Below are 18,906 nucleotides of genomic sequence, written 5' to 3'. Positions count from 1 at the left end.
CATCAGGAGGCTCTACAAAAGATCCTTGTGCCATCTTCCACTAGACTTAATGATGAAAATGCTTTATTGGATTGTAACTACATATACGTTGGTACTTTAGAGATTACATTCCATCAACATGAAATTCCATCTGCCGAAGCACAAGATCAAGATGATCCATTAATGATACTCTCAGTAACATATCTCTTTGGAAACTTCAAATTTCCCCTCTATATCATGGTATGCATCAGGAGGCTCTACAAAAGATCCGTGTGCCATCTTCCACTAGACTTGATGATGAAAATGCTTTATTGGATTGTAAGTAACAGCATATACGTTGGTAATTTAGAGATTACATTCCATCAACATGAAATTCCATCTGCCGAAGCACAAGATCAAGATGATCCATTAATGATGGTTCCTTTTGCAAATGGCATTGGTATTAGACATACTCTCATCAACATTGGTTCAGAACTCAAAGTTTGTAGTATTGATCTTTTACCTAAAATCAAAATTGATCCAAGTTCTCTTTCATCACCTTCTTTATCAATTTACGGGTTTGATAATGTTGGTTGAAAAGATGTAGGTACAATAATGCTACCTTTGTAGCTTGTACCCCTTACTTTGCTTGCTTTGGCCCATGTAATACCAGGCACTTTGCAATGTAATCTTCTTCTAGGTAGACCATGGATTCATGCAATGGGTGTGGTCCCACCTACCTTGCATAAATCTATTAAATTTATTCACGATGATCAAGTAGTTACAATAAATATTTATTCTGCATCTCTCCGTTATTATTTTGAGGCTAAGTCTAATCAATCTTCAAGTTTTACTCCTTCTAAAAACCCAATTCCTTCAACGGTTGTGTTGTACGAGTCTTTAACCTTGATGGTGGTGCATACTTGCCCTCTCCTCAATCGAATGCATGTCTCAGTGATGATCAAGGTTCTTTGGATGAAGTAGACTCTATCCACATTAATACTTGCTATTGAAGATGATCATTCTTCTATATCGCAGGGTAGTGTGAATATTGTCAACCATTCCAATAAGATTGGTCCTCCTCCTTTCGAGGAGTTGCAATCATGCTATGGTCTAGGATTCAATATTCTTCTTAGGCATGGTTATAAAGGAAAGAGGAGTTGCAATCATGCTATGGTCTAGGATTCAATATTCTTCTTAGGCATGGTTATAAAGGAAAAGGTCTTGGATGCATGGAACAAGGAGTAGCCTTACTCTTCTTTGATTGCTTTAGGTGACAAACCTCTCCTTTGGCTTCTTCCACTCTTCCATCATCCAATGTCTCTATGTCGTCTTCTTGTGAGCAGTCAAACCTTACTTCAAAAGAGAGAGGGTTGCTTCCTACTCATTCTTTATTTGAACAAGAGCATATCTTATTGTGGCTTCTCAAAGCTCACTTTTTACTCTTCCTTGAACACATAAGAAGCTCCACGATATGAACAAATAAAGAAAGACATTCTTTTTGTGCATATCATCAACTATTGGGTCATTCTACTAATGAATGTAAGGCCTTGAAAGATAAAATACGAGAACTTCATGAATTAGGCGCCATTAATCCTTCGTCTATTGATGGGTTTACTTCTTCTATGCATGACAAGTGATATTGAGGTTTAACTCTATCTTATCCTTATTGCATATTTGTCTTATCTTATCTTATCTACCTTTGTGGGGACCAATCCACCGTCTTGTCAAATCTTGTCCTATTATACACTTATTTAGCTTAAGGCTATGTGTACAGGCATGATCTATCTTATCTACCTTTGTGGGGACCAATCCTCCGTCTTATCAAATCTTGTCCTATTATACGCTTATCTAGCTTAATGCTATGTATATAGGCATGATCTTGAGCTGACCTATCACATGCCTATCTAGCTCAATGCTATGTGTAGTTTTAAGTTTCCCTATCTCATGCCTATCTAGCATTCAGTATGCATGTCAGAGCTTATCAAAATCACCCTATCATATGGCTATCTAGCATAAAAGTGGACATTAAAGTGGTTACAAAAGTGTGGCCTAAATTGCAAATGGGGGCATGCAATTTTTTACTGTACAAGTGCACTAATTGTTTTTTTATAGTTTGACATTTTATAGAAAATCTGAGCATTCAATTCATGACAAAGAAATTTAAAAACAAGAACAGTGATAAAGTTTGCAGATGTAATATATTGTTTTAAGTTTCATATTTGCAATATGTTTGTAATAATAATATATGCTAAATGTTTAGATGCATAATAGAGAAGGAAAACTTTAAACGTGAACAAGAAAATCATAAATCATATAACAATGAGATATTGCAAATGATAAATCATGACTCAAACAGTGATAAAGTTTATTGCTAATCACTAGTGTTTCAAAGTTTCAAAGTGATTACATATTGAATTAAGCTTGATAAACAGCAACCTGATATACAAACAAATAACTGAATAGAAAACCGGAAATCTTAATCAAGGTCCTTAGCTATGATGCTCTCCACTGAGTACCCAGTGAGTATCCAGTCCTGGGGTACATGTACATGGTACTTCAATTAGTGCACCAGTACCCAGTATGTATCCCAGGGGTATGGATACAAGTACCTATGCAACTATGCAAATACTAGATGATCTATGCAAACAATATGGAAGGGTAACTGTCAAACAAAATCCTTGATGATGATAGATGGTCCAATGTGAGGTAGAAGTATTGTTATTAATAATTTTTTGAACTTGGTGATTTTCATTTTATTAATAGATTTATAATTTATAACAATCTGCTTTTAACTTTCTAACTTGTCTTTTTTCAAATTTTTGTTTGCGAATATCTTTGTTCCATTTCACCAATTGAGGATGTCACTAGATATATTGACATAGGCTCTCCAACACTTGGAGAAATTAATGAGACATTTGAAAACATGCTTGGAAAAATTATGCAAGCAATTTCTAAAAGGGATCTTAATTTGGGATTATATGAGCAACAAAGTAAAACCATTGTGATGTCCCAGTGGAACACTAAAAACAACTTTATTCATATGGCAGCTTTTTCTCTCAATCCTGAATTGTACACACCAAAAGTTGCTATGTTGCCTCCTTGTGATGATGGAGAGGTGAAAGAAGGGTATCAGAAGGCCCTTGGAAAGTGTATTCAATTAAGGAGTTGAGTTTACAAACACACACAATGACTTGACTTTACTAATCTTTGTGGTCTCACATTCAGAAAACCAAAGGCAAAGATGCATAGAGCTACATTAGCTCAAAAGGATATTATTGGAGGGTGAACATGGCATGGGAAAGATGTGCCAAAGTTGAGGACACTCACCTATTTTCATAGATTGCTAGTTCTGCTGCTCCAGAGAAGAATTGTTCCACAACCAGCTCACTCAACCAAGAGGAATAGGTTGACGTCTAGACTTGCACTGAAATTAACAGCTGTGCATAGTGCTTTCAACTCCAAAAATCATCAAACTTTAGAGTATGGATAGGCTTCATCTTTATAATGGGATGTTATTCCAAAGGCTGCTGCTTGTATTAATGAGAAGATACAAAAGCGATTGGTTGGAGTTCCAAAGGATGAGTCAGCCCCTCGTGTTCATGGCGGCAGTGCCTTAGAGTCAAACTATGATTTTAATGCATCAATGGTAGCTGCTGATTAAAGGGAGTCACCATACTTTCCATCACTATGTTTTACAATCTTTTACATTTGTGACAGTCATTTAGACATTTGTAGTGCAATCTTGTAGTCTTTATTACAATTTTTCGATTTGATCTCATATGCACAATGACATGAATAATGGAAGCGCTTAAATATTAACTTGTTCAACTCTCATGTGAACTCTATCCTTGTGTTTTAAAGATTTAATAATGTATATATCAATATGATTAATGCTTTATCTATAATGTATATAACAATATGATTAATTTTTTATCAATGTTATCATATGTGTGTGCATGTAGTCATCCCCTACCATCACCAAAATGGCCTCAAAAAATCTCGTCTCTATGTGTTCCTCATTACTACATTGTTGTCTCCCAAAAACTTGGTGGAAAATATAAGCACGCGCTTGTCATACCAAACATCCTAAGAAAATTTTGTTGTATTTCTAACTTAGAGGATTGCATTTCATACAAATTCAATTTAGTGCCAACTATAGCCTTACATGCAATGAAATATTTAGATATTAATAATAGGAAAAGAGATAATGATTATTAAGACCTAGCATACCGATGTGAATGCCACTAGGAGCAGACCCATAGGCGGATTCCCTCTGTGTGTCATCCATAAGCGCCTCCCAGCCATTCGGATGTGCGGGGAGGCACTTCCGGTGGCATCCACAGCATCCGGACACTTTCGGACGCTTCTACAAGCTAGGCCCAAAAAAATAATTTTTTTATGCCCTTCAGCCACTTCAGTTTTATTTTCACACATGCAAATAAGAGTATTTTAATCTATTTTTTTCTCCTAAACCATGAAACGGCCCTAAAAGAGGCCATTCAACCATCCTTCGTCTCATTTTGTTTGCAGCAGACTCTCTTCTCATTTGGTCTCCATTTTGGAATTTTGAAGGCAACGTGATTATTTTCGAAAAGGATCACTCACAGGGCAAGAGGTAGCTTCCACAAAGAAGTTTGGAGTATCTAAGATAAGCATTTGATCCCATTATTGAGTTCTTTAATGATTTGATTTGAGATTTTGATGAAAGAAATGTTTCAAGTTTTTTTCTTCTTTTTTTGAAAAAAGAAATAAAGAAACAAGTTTAGCTATTTATTTTTGTAGTTTTGTATCATTTTTTTGTGCTTGTATGCTTGATATTCATAGTTTTTTCTAATTTAAATTTATTTAATTTCTTATAATAGGCATAGCAAGAAATTAGATTGTATGGTGCAAGAACAGCTGCCATCAGTAGTCAAAGTTAAATGCAAGGGCAAGGAGCCAATAGTTTCAAAATTGATGTAGGATCTCCTTTATGTAGACATATCACAAGAATCTCACAAGTTTTCGGAGGTGGCTCATATATTTACAAGTGTAATCATTGTCAAAGTAACAAAGGTAAACCATTCAATAGCGCATATTCCCAAGCCAAACTTTATTTTATGGGCCCTGTTGGTAAAGGATTTGCAATATGCAAAGGCACAGATGTTAAGGGGATGTCTAATGCACAAATAGCTTCATTTGTAAAAGAAAAAGAAGCTTTTGATAAATTGGTCAAAAGATCAAAACAAAATTTTTATCAATGTCCATCTGGAAAAAAAACAATGCAATTACCAACTGAACCAATTGTATCCTCCAAACATCCATTCTTGCAAGTACATGTACTAGGAGTGGAAGAGGAAAAAGTAGAAACTACTTCCCGCAAAAGAGGTCCATTGAACACCGCATTTTAAATGGAAGCAAGAGAGCTTGTTGATCAAACCATAACGTGTTGCCTCTATGCCAATTGTCTTCCTTGGTGAGATCACCATATTGGAAGGAAATGGTGGAAGCCATAAAAAAGCACCGTCTGATTACACAAGTCACGGTTATGAAAAGTGCCTCTATGGTCAACCATTTACGCATCTACAGCCTCTCGCAATCGAAATCCTCTCACAAATAAGTTTTCTTTGTTTTTTGTTTACCACTTCTATTCTAGAGTTCTTTAAATTGCTTTTCATTTTTATGTTTTACTTTAATTTTGTAATTGTGAACACTATCCAGGTTGCAAATTCTTCTGTTGCTGAATGGAATTGGAGTACAAACTCCTTTATCCATTCAGCTAAGCATAACCAGTTGGGCTCTAAAAAAGTTGACAACTTGATTTATATTAATACCAACTTGCCTCTTTTGTCACATAAGGAAGATCACTACAAGCAAGGGACAGCCAAGCTTTGGGACATAGAACCTAAGTGTGCAACCTTGGATGCAACAACTCAAGATCTCACTACAATCACAGATAACAATGCTGATATCATCATGACACATGGTGCATCTAGCACAAGTGGAACCATTTTCGATTCAAATGATCTTGAACTTGCAGCAGTTGGAGGAGTTGGAGACGATGAGGACTTTTTTGCAAATCCATATGATTTTGATTCGGATTGATGAACATTGAATAATGAACTATATTTTGAATTTGTAATTGTGATTATTTTCTGATTTGCATTGGAATCGTGAGCATAAACATATATGATATGGTCTATAATCTAAATGAATATTTGAATTTCAATTTGAATATGTAACTAGTATCATACTATCAAATGTTTTTGTTTTGTATATTTCTTTCATTTCTCTGCATATATATACACATCCCCCAAAAAACAATTTGAGCATCCGAACTTGGATCTGCACCCGAATCGTTAACTTCGATTAGGACATACAATCAATTGTTTAAGAGATACACTATCTGAAACGAATAATAGGAAAAGAGGGAATGATTATGTAGGCCTAAAGTATCTGAAATGAGTCAATACATTGCATATAATGATGTTAATTGCAGGTTCTGAAGACTATCAAATGAGTCAATGTATTAGCACATAATGAAGTTTACTGCTGGTTCTGAAGACTACAAATCCTGCCACTTTATGGGTTTAACAGTTTCAACAGAATTCAGATGAATTTTCTTCAGTGTCATGCAAGACTTTCTAAAATTCAAATCTTCTGAATATGCTGCACTCTGGACATTGTATTTTGGATAATGCAGTTTTCATATACCTTAAATCATATCACTAGAGAAAGCTCCAACAACTGTAACTTTAATCCATAAATCCTTATGTAACAGCTTACAGCACTGCAAATTATCCTGGACATCTCATCCATTATAGATTTTTTGTGAAATGTGGTATTCACCTTGCCAACTAATAAACATGCTTGAAAATCATAGGCAAATTTGACTCAATGTTCTATTAGCATCTTGTGGAACGCCTTCCAAACATTATTTTTGCATGAATAATCATAAAAAAGGCTATAATTGACTTAAGTAGTGTTAGCAATGAAAAAATTCCCATTCGGAGCAACGGAAAGTGAGAGTTTGAATACAATAAGTAAAGCCCAAAAACACCCACTTGGGACTTTAGAAAGAAATTCAAACATTGGTTATGTATAGCTGCTGTCAAAAAATGTAATCTGATGCATGTTATATTTCAATTGGTTCAAAAGGCTCCCAAACTCAGCATATAAAGTGCCATTTGAAAAATATCCTTTTGTAAGTGTTGAATATATTCAACTTACCTTTGTCTTAAGGTGTGGTGCTTGGATGGAAATGATATATTTCTTTGATTTTAAGTCCAATATTTACAACATTTGTCTACTACTCTGAAGAATATGAAATAATTTAATAAACAATACATAGACAGCTAATGTTATGAAATAAATAGCAGACCAAACTCAAGACTGCCAAAAAATTGATGATTCTGGCCCTTCTAACCAAAGATTTTAAATGGCATACTAGCGTGACAATATCTTTTTGCATAAAAGCTGCCATCTCGTAAAAGCACCCACATTAATATTTATCCTTAATTGATTTGGGGATAATGCAGTTTGTTATTACCTGGGTGATCAAAATTGTACTCTTGAACATGTTGCAATTCTTCTGGAGTTAGACCACGATAGAATGAATCCTGTAAATTGAGATCAACATTAAAGACTTTGACATGTAAAGATTAAGGGACATGCTACGAAAAAGTATGTCGTGAAATCAAAGCAGATCAAAAACGAAATTGCAGCAACCAGATACCAAATATATGAAATCATTTCTACTCGGTACAATCTAAGGTGCATCTCTAAAGGAAGAAATAAAATAAAATATTAACTAATATCTACTAATAACCAAAAAATGGTTAATGGGATTGGACCTCATGGTTAAATAAACAGACAAAGTGCTTTGCAAAATTCAGATGGAAAATTCAAAAAATGAAGAAAAGTGCTAACAAAGAACACACATTGTCCAGAATCACAACTGACAAAAATATATAAAAGAACCCTTAAACAAGAGGAACAGCAACTAGACTGTGACATTATTACCTATTAAAAGTTTAAAACATATAAATTTATAATGCACATAAGAAATCAGAAAGGGAAGCTCCTGGAGAAGCATCTTAGTATCTGTATAAAATTTGAATTAGTGTGACTGGGTCTTTAGACTGCTCGAAGCCTGACCCTTTGAATTTGAATTGTGTTGCAAATCTGTTTGTCTGAATTAATTGCGCTTTTGACTAAAAACACTTCCCAAATTGAGTTCCCTTTATACGCCTATTTCACCATTGTTTTGCCATGATATGTGACGTAGAGAAGACATGGAGCATACAGAACAATACACCCAATGTAGACTTTGTTAGATTCCTTAAATAAGCCCTATGATTTATAATTTGCAATAAAACAGGGTTAGGGAAATGTTTTACAAAATTTACTTCATTATGCTTGTCACTATGAACTCTGCAACCAAAAAGTGAACACAAGTGCACACATATCCTTATAGCTCAATAACATTAACTGGATGTATATATAAATTCAAAAAAACAGAATTTCCTAGGCTATTATCATTCTTAGTCAATTTGGTTAATAGAGACTGAATCATGATAAGTTAGTACAAGCCAATCCCATACTAAGCCCAAGAGCAGAACTTTGCCCTCCCTGGTCTCTGTGGCAAATATTAGGCATCAACGTGAGGTGGTCTACTTAGCAGGATGCTTCTTTTTCATTCCTATTTATGCCTCGTCCCAAATAGTTGATTACTTCATCATGGTCAGAAATGGTAGGGAATCATAGTGGAGTCCTCAACTTGACCAATCTAAGCCCAAGAGCGGAACATTGGCCCCCTTGGCCTTGGTGGCAGAACTTTGGTATCTACCAAAGTGGTCTACATAGATGGCAGTCTTATACCCTCTTATCTACTACACCTTATCCTTAGATAGCAGTGTCATTGTTAGCATGTTCAATCTAAGCCCAGGAGTGAGAGTTTGACTCTCTTGGCCTTGATGGCAGTACTTTGGCATCCATTGAGGTGGCCTACTTAGATGATAACATTAACCCTCTTACTTGCATCCCTCAAAGTAAGAATTATATGGGGTGTGTAGTGGGATTCTCAGCTTGTCCAACCTAAAGCCCAAAAGTGAGACTTTGATCCTCTTGACCTTAATAGTAGATCTTTGGCATCCATCAAGGCAGTTGACTCAGATGGTAACCTTAATCCTCTTACCTCTCATTTCTTTTATTCTTGTACCCATGGATCAAACAAAAGGGAATGCATTTGAAACACAAAGCATACACATGAATATGTGTAGCCATAATTGATTTGGCCCCCAAGAGACAAGAATAATTAATCAAGACCAAATTCTTCTCTTGGGATAATATTCATCACTTAGCCTACAAGAAGTGAGAACATCCAACCAAAACCATATTCACCTCTTGGAGTAATCAATTCATCATAATCTCCCTTAGGTTAGCAAGAACATGCTCTGGTATCACTTGTAATGCCCCTTTTTGGGATTGCCCTAGTTTTTGCCCTACAATCATATATTCTATTTAAATAAGACTTGTAAGATAGCTAGAGATACAAATTTACCAATTAAAATGACTTCTTACAAGCTAATACCTTATTTGGGTCCTACGACACCAAAAGGAAAACAATAGCACAAATATAAATTCATAGATTAGACATATTGTTAACATGATATAATGTATCTTATATATTTATAAAGAAAAATTCCAATCCATAACATGAAATGTAGAGTATTTGGTTTACTTAAAGGTGGATGGAAATATTACAAAAGGGTGTCCTAGCCCAACCATAGGGCCAAGGGCGGAACTTTGACCCCCTTTGCCTCACACTTCGTGGGGTTAACATAACCAGTGGGCCTCACCATTCCCCTAATTAAAACTTTATCCGCCCATGTCAATCATCCCTTGCAAAATAGTGCCTTTGTATGATGTAACTCATACCCATTTCACCACAGGCCTTATCTTGTGCCTCTGCATGATGTAGCCCATGCCCATTCCACCACAGGCATTACCTAGTACCTTTCTATGATGTAGCACAACCCATTCCACTGCAGACCTTACCTTATCTCGTGAGATGACAATCAAATACAATTAAGATATAAATACACATAGAATTCTACCTTTGTCACAGATTGCATATGTCTAATTATTAGAAACTGGTGAAAACACTTCACGTCATATATATTGCAAAGAAAGTATACATAACCCGATTCCATCATATACTGCATATCAAATGTATAAAGCCTAATCCAAGTGTTATTCATATTGATCAGATTTAAGATGATAGCATACAGTTGTTTGTATTAGTATAATGCAGTCATGCCTTGGGGTATATAGAGTCTCAAATCAATATCAGTTCAAAGTGATAGTTATCTGCAATGATATAAAGTATAAATAATATCTATGCAACTAATATTCTTACCATTTTTCAAAGTACATAGCTTCCTTGTGATGTCTAATTTGATCCCTTGTGTTTGTGTACTAGGTATTGATTCCCATCTTGTCTGATTTCTTTCTGCAGGAGGTTCTACGCCAAATTTATGCTCAGTTTGTTATCAAACTGTTGTGTACTCCATCTTAGTGTGGTACCCTCTATTTCACTTGATGATTGAATTTTTCTCTTTCACCCCAATCAATATTCTCTCTATCAAGGGTGTGGCTATGACAACCAAGATTTCATTACATTATGATTGTATAACATACGTACCTACCCTTCTAGCCATAGCACTTCTTTATATGGTTTGTGATGGTCCTTTGTGTTCTTTTTCTTCCTATTCTTTTCCTTACTCTCCCACCCTTTGTTTCAAAGATTGTGGAATGCCACTTATATCTTATTTTTGAGATGACACAACACTTGTGAAAGATACATTGAGTGAAAGATAGGTCTCATGCCCTTTCCAAAATCCTCCTAATCGCGGCCTCTATTATTAGTAACTATTGTTTGAATGATCGCCATTTATCCATGTTTAATCACTATTGACCTAACAACACATGTTAATGTGCTGGTGTTACATCCCAAATTTTTGACCTATTTAAAAATTATTATAGCTGTTGAGACGATTAGATAAAAACTATTGTTTTTCCCTGTTCATGTGAAAAGGGTAGTTATATGTAACTGTCGTTTCATATGAAATTGGTTGTTATCAATTATTATGTATAACCATTTATTGATGATAGTAGTTAACTATTACTTGTCATATGTTGATGACGGTAGTTAGTGTTGGATACAATTGATTAATTGTGTGTTGTCTTTGATGTTACACAAATGTCATATCAATTGACAGACAATGCTTACCGAGCTCACTTGGTTAGTAAAGATAGTTTTCCTTCTCTACCGATCGTTCACAGGTTTACTCTGAACAGATGACAGTGTCTACCGAGCTCACTCGGGCGTCGAAGGAATTTAGGCAGAAAAGAGTGTTAACCGAGCTCACTCGGTTAACGAAGGGAAAGTTGGACAGAATTAGTATTCACCGAGTTCACTCGGTTGCCAAAGGATTTTTGCAAGTTCGCAGTGTTAACCGAGCTTCTATTGGTTAAGACAGAGAATCGTTCCAAAGTTAGTCTGTACCGAGCAAGGTCGGCTTACGAAGGATTTTTCTTGTTTTGGCTTATGAAGCTTAATTACTTTATGTATTGATTCTAGCCGACTATGATGATGAATATTGGTTATTATTTGGGCCAACTTGACAATCTGGATGGTATAAATAAAAAGTCAAGATGAGATTTCTAGTGTGTTGATTGAATTGAAAAGAAAAGAGAGGAGGCGAACTTGAAGGATAAGCACATATCCTTGTGGAGCAGAAAAGTAATATTCGATCAGGAAGGATCAAGTTTAAGCAGAAAAAAGATCTGGATTCAGCAATTCAATTGCATCACAATCAGGTCATTACATTGTTACTCTCTAACCATTGTAGTAATGATCTAAAATCTCTTGACAGAGTTGGTTTAACAGCCAGTTGTAAATCCTCTAATAAGGTGGCAATTCCATTGAATTGTTTTAAGACCTCTTGCAAAGCCACTCCTAGCAGAGTGATTAAATCCTCTAATAAAGTCACACCTAACAGTGTGTTTTGTAACCTTTAACAAAGTTGGCTCCTAACAGGGCTCACTTCAGAAGAGTGAAAAACAGTAACTACTTACATTGGTGGTTTTTCCCAAATTGGGTTTCCACGTTAAATCCTGGTGTCTCATGTGTTCATGTTATTTCTCTTATGCTTCCAAGTTAATTACTGTTAATGTTTTAAGATCTGCCAAAAGTAATTCACACTCTGTATTTACCGAGTGATAGCATTTTCTGTGTGTTTACCGAGTAACAGCAGTAATCAGTTTTCTCAGTCTAAATTTTATTGTTGACATCTAAGGGATCTGGGATTTATTTTAGTGGTAACTGATTCACCCCCCCTCCCAGTTACTCCTTCCATATTTCCAATAGTTAGCAGTTGTTTGGTTTCTGAATGATGGTTATTAACTAATTTCTATATTATTATCTATGTTATATGTTGATATGGATTTATCATGGGAACTTGTAATTATTGTGGAAAATATTGCATGGGTGGTTGCAGGAGCAGACGAAGGGGAGAAGCATTGCTTAACGAGATCTACGGAATGGGGAACTACCTTAGTCCATTTGTCTGATCGACAAGTATGACCTCTAGCTATCTTGGTAAGGACCTAGCGACTGCATAACAGGGTACATTCATTGGACATGCATGAGCTATTGGACAATCAATAAAACATTAAACATCTTAACATAATTAAAATACGTACCTTTAATGGTTTATGTTGACATTCTCATCACTTCAAAATAATATGTATATATGTATGTGCACATAAGTATAAAAGTATGGTGCCACCATAGTATTAAATTATACAAGCTCATCTCTATTAATATACCTATACATAAATATGCATATACCTTGAGAGGATATGAAGATAAAACAATCTCCCAAGTATACACGTATTTAGATGTGTATCCTAATAGGTATAACATTGGACAAAATAATACTATGATGTCAGCATTCGAAAATTTTATATATGTGTGTGTGTGTGTGCATATATATATAAATTATCCTTTTGATTAGGAGACCTTCAAATTCTTTCCTCATAATTATTAATCTCTATAAGAGACGAGAAGTACACTTGACATCTTTTAAAATCCGTGAACCAAGAAGCTGGTTTTTTTTTATAACTGCTACCAAAAGTCACGGCTTCCTTTAAGCCTTCCATATTATTTCTGTATGTTTTTATGTTCGAATACAAGTTAGAGAGCAAGCACCCAATTCTGTAGTTTTTACTTTTGTTCCCTCTTCCTTTTTCTTTTCTTATTTCCTACGACTGATATTGAAGAAAATCCGAGCTTTTGTTCCTATCATTTGAATGGTCTTCGAATCTGAATTCCACATTTGAAAAGCAGACTTCGAGAGCTGGCCATTCAGAGTTAAGAAAATATCCATTTCTTTCATTGATCAGGTTATGTCATCAATTTTCCTAATCTTATTATGGTATATGTACTGCATTCGAAAGTATAGATGCAAGAATAGTTTCGAGAATTTCCAAATAACGATGCTTGGCTATGATGTAATTTACGTCTATCGAATAGTGCATTCAATCAAGCACCAAGTTATTTCACACCATGTTAAGTCTGAACCAAATATACATCTCATGCTATGGTTTCCTCATCAATTCAGCTGGTCTTCAGATTCGAGTTATAATCCTCTGAAGTTTTAATAAGTGAAGTTCTTGAGTCTTAAGAACTATATTGTGCCAGTACTGAAAATATTATTTCCATCAGCTGAGTTTCAGCAATTGATATCCTCGATGATTAGACACCCAGGACTCACCCGGCTGGTTGACCAAGAAAGAGGGTGAAGAGGTGGAAGAAAGTTCTGCAAGAACAAGAAAACAGAATCAGATTTGATATAATAATTTAATTACTTTTAAAGAACCATTTAATAGCGCATGCATGGCCATTCAATTTACCCTGTTGTCAAGTCGAGCGGTGGTGATCGGGTATTAGAAACTCATCCAAAAACCTTGGCCAAAGTCGTTAAAGGCATGCTTTCCTTCCAAGCCTAGTCCTGGGGTAGGGAGGACCTTTCTTATCAAAAGATTGTATGGGGATTGATATGGTCCATGGTTGGGAGGTTAAGCCTAAGCTAATGCTGCTCTTATCCGAAAGCCAAGGCTTGTACAACCTTTTCGAGACTCTCCAGTTAGATTTTGTATGTTCTCTTACCATTCTTATCAATGCATTTACTTTCTCTTGTAAATATTGAATATTAAAGAATTAATGTTAATAATTAAAGTTCTTTCTATAAATATGATAGAAATCAGTTATTTCAGTTGGTTGTTGTTTTAGTTGAATGTTAATTCAGTTAATTTCACATGAAATGGAATTAAAGATGTTCACATTGGTAAATTGGTTGAAGTATTGCTTTCATATTTGTTCTTATTTCAGAATATAGCTTTATCTTTTTAGTTAAGAAAATTCGTTTGTTACAGTTGGTGTCTTGCAAATGATCTCATAATTGTTGTCTCATATAAATCCTTGGCTTATCGATGGGCTGGCTTAATCTCAATTGTTCATAGTGTACCCATGATTCATTACCTTCAATATTATTGTGGGTAGAAGGTTAACTAAAGGGCTTTTGTGCTAGAATCCTATCTCTTTATCATCCCTCAGTGCACAAGCAATTATTAATCATTATCATCCTCCCTTAACAATCAATTAGCTATTCATTCAATCATTTATTTATATCACATATGTAATCGCATCTATAGTATTGATCGATGATGCATTTGCAAGGTCTCCCTATTACAACTCTGTATACGTATGATTTCCACCTTCTCTTTGTTTGTTTATCTCCACCATATTTTGGGATATCATCTTTACATTAATGCTACTTATTTATATTATATATTATAATCATTTATTTATTCATTTATTTTTATGTTTTAAATTTTTTAATATTATTTATTTAATTAGTATTTTTTATTAAACCTTATTTCAGAACAAAGCCATCACAGTGTTACACCTCATCACCAAACCTTCCCTTTGCAATGGTCACACCCTTTCACTATCACCACCTTTTGAAAGAGTCACAATCCTTCATCTTTCATGTCCTTTCAAAGATTCACAATCTTTCTTAATTACCAGCCTTTGGAAGAGTCACAATCCTTCATCAATTCTTCCCATTCCAATCTTCTTCCATTAATCCTTCCTTGGTACTCATGCTCCCTTCTTTCTTCTTATCTCCTTGTCCCCCTTTCAAACGAGCTCTCCTCCCTTTTTTATCTTAAGCTTTCACTAACATAACTAACTTGTAATAATCTTACATTATCTTTTATTTTTAATTATCTATTATTGAATTTTATATTTTAATTTTATTATTATTTATTATTAAATCCTATTTTTGAAAGGAGACGTTACATTGAAGTCTTCCCTACCTAGAACTGCTTGCCTTCAAGAAATTGCAATCACAATCAACTAATCCATTATGAATGATGAATGTGGCTCCAAGACCCCAAATTGATCTAGGATTTCGTATATCAATTTATTTGAATATTTTTTTCTTTCAACACATCACCAATTAAAACTTCATTCACCTTCCTTGCTAATAGAGAACAAGTTTTGCAAAAATTCAATGAAGTGAAATTTTGCTTGCTCTTACCAAGTTCCTATTTGAATATTTTCAATATCTCACTATATTTAGCTAGCTCTAGTTAATGGTCATTTAGGCTTTCCTTTAAGTTTTTCTTAATTAAGTCTACTTTTAGACTACACTATAATTAGCATATGTAAACTCTATTTAAGAGTTCATTGTTAATACAATATAAATTCTATTTTCTCCGCTCATTCAGTCTTTAACAGTTTCATGTTATCAAAGCACATATAGATTTGGATATGACTCCCTCATGGGAGAGCCAAAGACTAATGAAAATAAACCATTGGAGTTTTTCTATTCAAAATAGCTAGTAAATAAATTGAAGGGATTTTCAATATTTGTTTTGTTTTTGGGCATTGTTTTTGCAAAGGAGTTAAAAAAAAATTGGGTGCAGTTTTCAAGGCCTAAAATTTGAAATTATTATTTTATTTGCACTATGTTTAAAAACCTGGCTAGAGTTTTTACTACTAGTAAAAATCTTCCTCAATGAATTTTTTTTTGCCCAATCAGTGTTTTATCCCAGTCTTCAGTGATTTTTTTTGCCCAGTCTGTGTTTTATCTCAGTCTTCAGTGTCAACACAAGTTTTGTTTGGTCTGTGGCCATATCAGCATGCCCAACATTTTTTCTCAAATTTTCCAATGGAGCTTTCTATGACCTTTTCAGAACTTTCAGTCATTTTACTTTCTGGGCAAACTCCATTATTTTTAGGTGCAACCCTAGATCTACAAAAAAAATCGGCTTTCCAATATTAGGGTTTTTTGATTTATGAAAAAAAAATTGATGGGTTTATTAATTTTTTCCCTTCAAAATTTTTGAGAGGGTTTTAATAATCTTTTCCTTAAAAATAATCTGTTGGGTTTTATTAATTTTTCCTCAAGAATTATCACTTGGGTTTTTCATTTTTTTTTTTAGTTAAAAATTTCAGTTAGGTTTTCATAATTTTTTCCCTTCAAAACAATTTAGTTAGGTTTTACTATCTTTTATCAAAAACAGAGTTTTGTAATCTTTGATCTATATCTCTGTTTCTATTCGGTACTTGTCGATTTTTCTCCTCATAAATTGTTTTTTGTTTTTTGTAATATGTGAAGTTCATAAGGGATATTATTTTAGGGTTTTTATCATTTTTTCTGAAAAAGCAATGCTTTGTAACCATTTTTTTATAAGTGATAATTTTAATGATACTAAAAAGTCATGAATGCCTTAGTAGTTCAATCCTCCATCTTTCTCTATTGGCCAAGAAATTCACGTGCCTCGCCACAGCCATCCTCCATTTAATGAATACCAATCGTGCATTTCCATTATTGCTGAATCATCTTAAATGAACATAGGTTTACATGGGCAAATGGGAGAAATCATCCACCATCTCTATTTTGTCCATCATCCTAACTCCCACATTTGCCATTTTCTCTGCAATTTGATTCCCATTTTGTAGTGTATGTTATGAGATACTTTATAATCTTCAAAGCTTTCCAGTAACTTTCTTATGCATCTGATGTGTTTATCTAAGAAGCATGTGTCCATTTTACCCTTTACAATACCATTGATTCTAATTTGCGAGTTGCCTTGAAGGTGGATTTTCATATCCTTTTCTCTTTGCCACCTAGATAGCAAAGAAGCCAGCAAAGCACTCTACAACACTATTAGTCCCTTTTGGAAGCGATTTAGCTCCAATTGGAAGTATGATGTTCTCTACATCAAGGATGACACACCCAGCACCACTCTCGCCCGCATTGCCTTTTAATACTCCATCAAATTGTACTTAGACCCATCCATCTTCAAGCTTTTTATGTTATTCATAACAATCATCATCTTCTAAAGGATCAACCCTTGGGAGCCCAAAACGAGCCTAAACCGAATCAAGGGCCATCCCTGTAGTAACTTTGAATCTCTCCTCATAAAATGCGTCTTTGTTACATTGATTTGGGTCACCACATTCAACACTAATTCTGAGATAGCACCTACCAATCTCTGAGTTAATCGGCCACAACTTTCTTCCTTATCCTGGAAGATTCTACAATTTTGTTCGTTCCAGATTTCTCATGCCACCGCCAAAGTGACCACCAACCAGATTGCTGCAAAGGTTGACGGACTTCTGATATTTGGCCATGATTCGAATAGTTCTTGAAACCTATAAGGAAGTGGGCCTACCCATCCTAACTTTTCTAGCACAAACTCCCAACATTGTCTAGATGATTTGCATTAAGGAGCAGATGATCAACATTCTCCTCTGCCTCATGACATAAAAAGCATTTGAAAGTAGTCTTCCACCAGTGAGAATTCACTCCTTACCAGTAATCCATGTGAAAGCCCTAGTCTTGAGGAGGCACACCTGGTGCCAACAAATTCGTAAAAGCCCACTTCTCTCTTGTTGTTTCACTCTCTAGCATCTTGTAACCCGAGCTTACGTCAAATTCACCACTATGAGAAAAACACCAAACAATTCTATCTTCCTCCTCACTCAGAACCACCTCTCTTTGGTCCAGCAAAAGTTTGGATCTTGTCACTGCTTCATTCTCCAACCCCAACATGCTCAGGTCTTTCTATCGCAATACTTCCCCCTCTACTCTGTTTTCTAGGTCCACATAGTCCCTTACCTTGGAGCCCCACCTCACCTTTATTGTTGTGATAGCTTCTTCATTATTCATCAGAGATGCCATGCTTTCCAAGCCATCTCACAAGTCATTCCAAAATTTTGTTTTTCTGTCATCACTAATGAGCCATGACACATGCTCAAAGATGACATCTCTATAACTTACAATGAAGTTCCAAAGAGAAGACCCCCTGGGTGGGTTAGCAATCTTCATAATAGACTCCATACATCCCTCTCCTAAGTATTTCTTATTGAGAAATTGCACCCACTGCTGGCTCGGTTTATTAGACATGTCCCACACTAGTTTTTACCTAACGCCTTGTTCATGAGCCTCCAGTTTCTCAAGCCAGCGCTACCACTATATTTTGGCTTGCACATCTTGTCCCATGCTAAGAGTGGAACCTTATCATTCTCATTGTTACCATTCCACAAGAACTTCCTCATCCTTTGTTCAATTATCTTAATCACCTTAACTAGCAGCTAGTTACATAACATCGAATAGATAGGTATAGCCTATACTACAGATTTAAGAAGTGTTAATCTTCCTACTAAAGTTAGCCATCTTGATTTCCATCCTTCCATTGCTTTGCAACATTTGTCTATCAGTTGGTTCCACAGTGATGCCCTTCCAGCTCCTGCAAAAAGAGGAACACCCAAGAGTTTACTATGTAGCTGCCCTTTACGTACACCAAAAACTTCTACAATTTCCC

The 18,906-nt window shown here is 35.2% G+C and overlaps 1 pseudogene across 1 annotated transcript in view; it reads right to left on the bottom strand.

Moving 5' to 3' along the window:
• The window catches only part of LOC149557255 (uridine/cytidine kinase UKL1, chloroplastic-like), a 200,238-nt pseudogene that overhangs the window by 101,972 nt on the left and 79,360 nt on the right, over positions 1-18,906 (bottom strand). Inside the window, exon 4 of the transcript XR_016364861.1 lies at positions 7,490-7,559. The product of XR_016364861.1 is annotated as a uridine/cytidine kinase UKL1, chloroplastic-like (transcript). The remainder of the gene's footprint in view (positions 1-7,489; positions 7,560-18,906) is intronic.

The sequence above is a fragment of the Cupressus sempervirens genome, chromosome 5 (assembly GCF_028749045.1).
Source record: "Cupressus sempervirens isolate cs-2001-9-10 chromosome 5, ASM2874904v1, whole genome shotgun sequence".
Taxonomy (NCBI): domain Eukaryota; kingdom Viridiplantae; phylum Streptophyta; class Pinopsida; order Cupressales; family Cupressaceae; genus Cupressus; species Cupressus sempervirens.
Note: the sequence above shows the minus strand (reverse complement) of the source record. Positions and strands in the feature narration are given on the sequence as shown.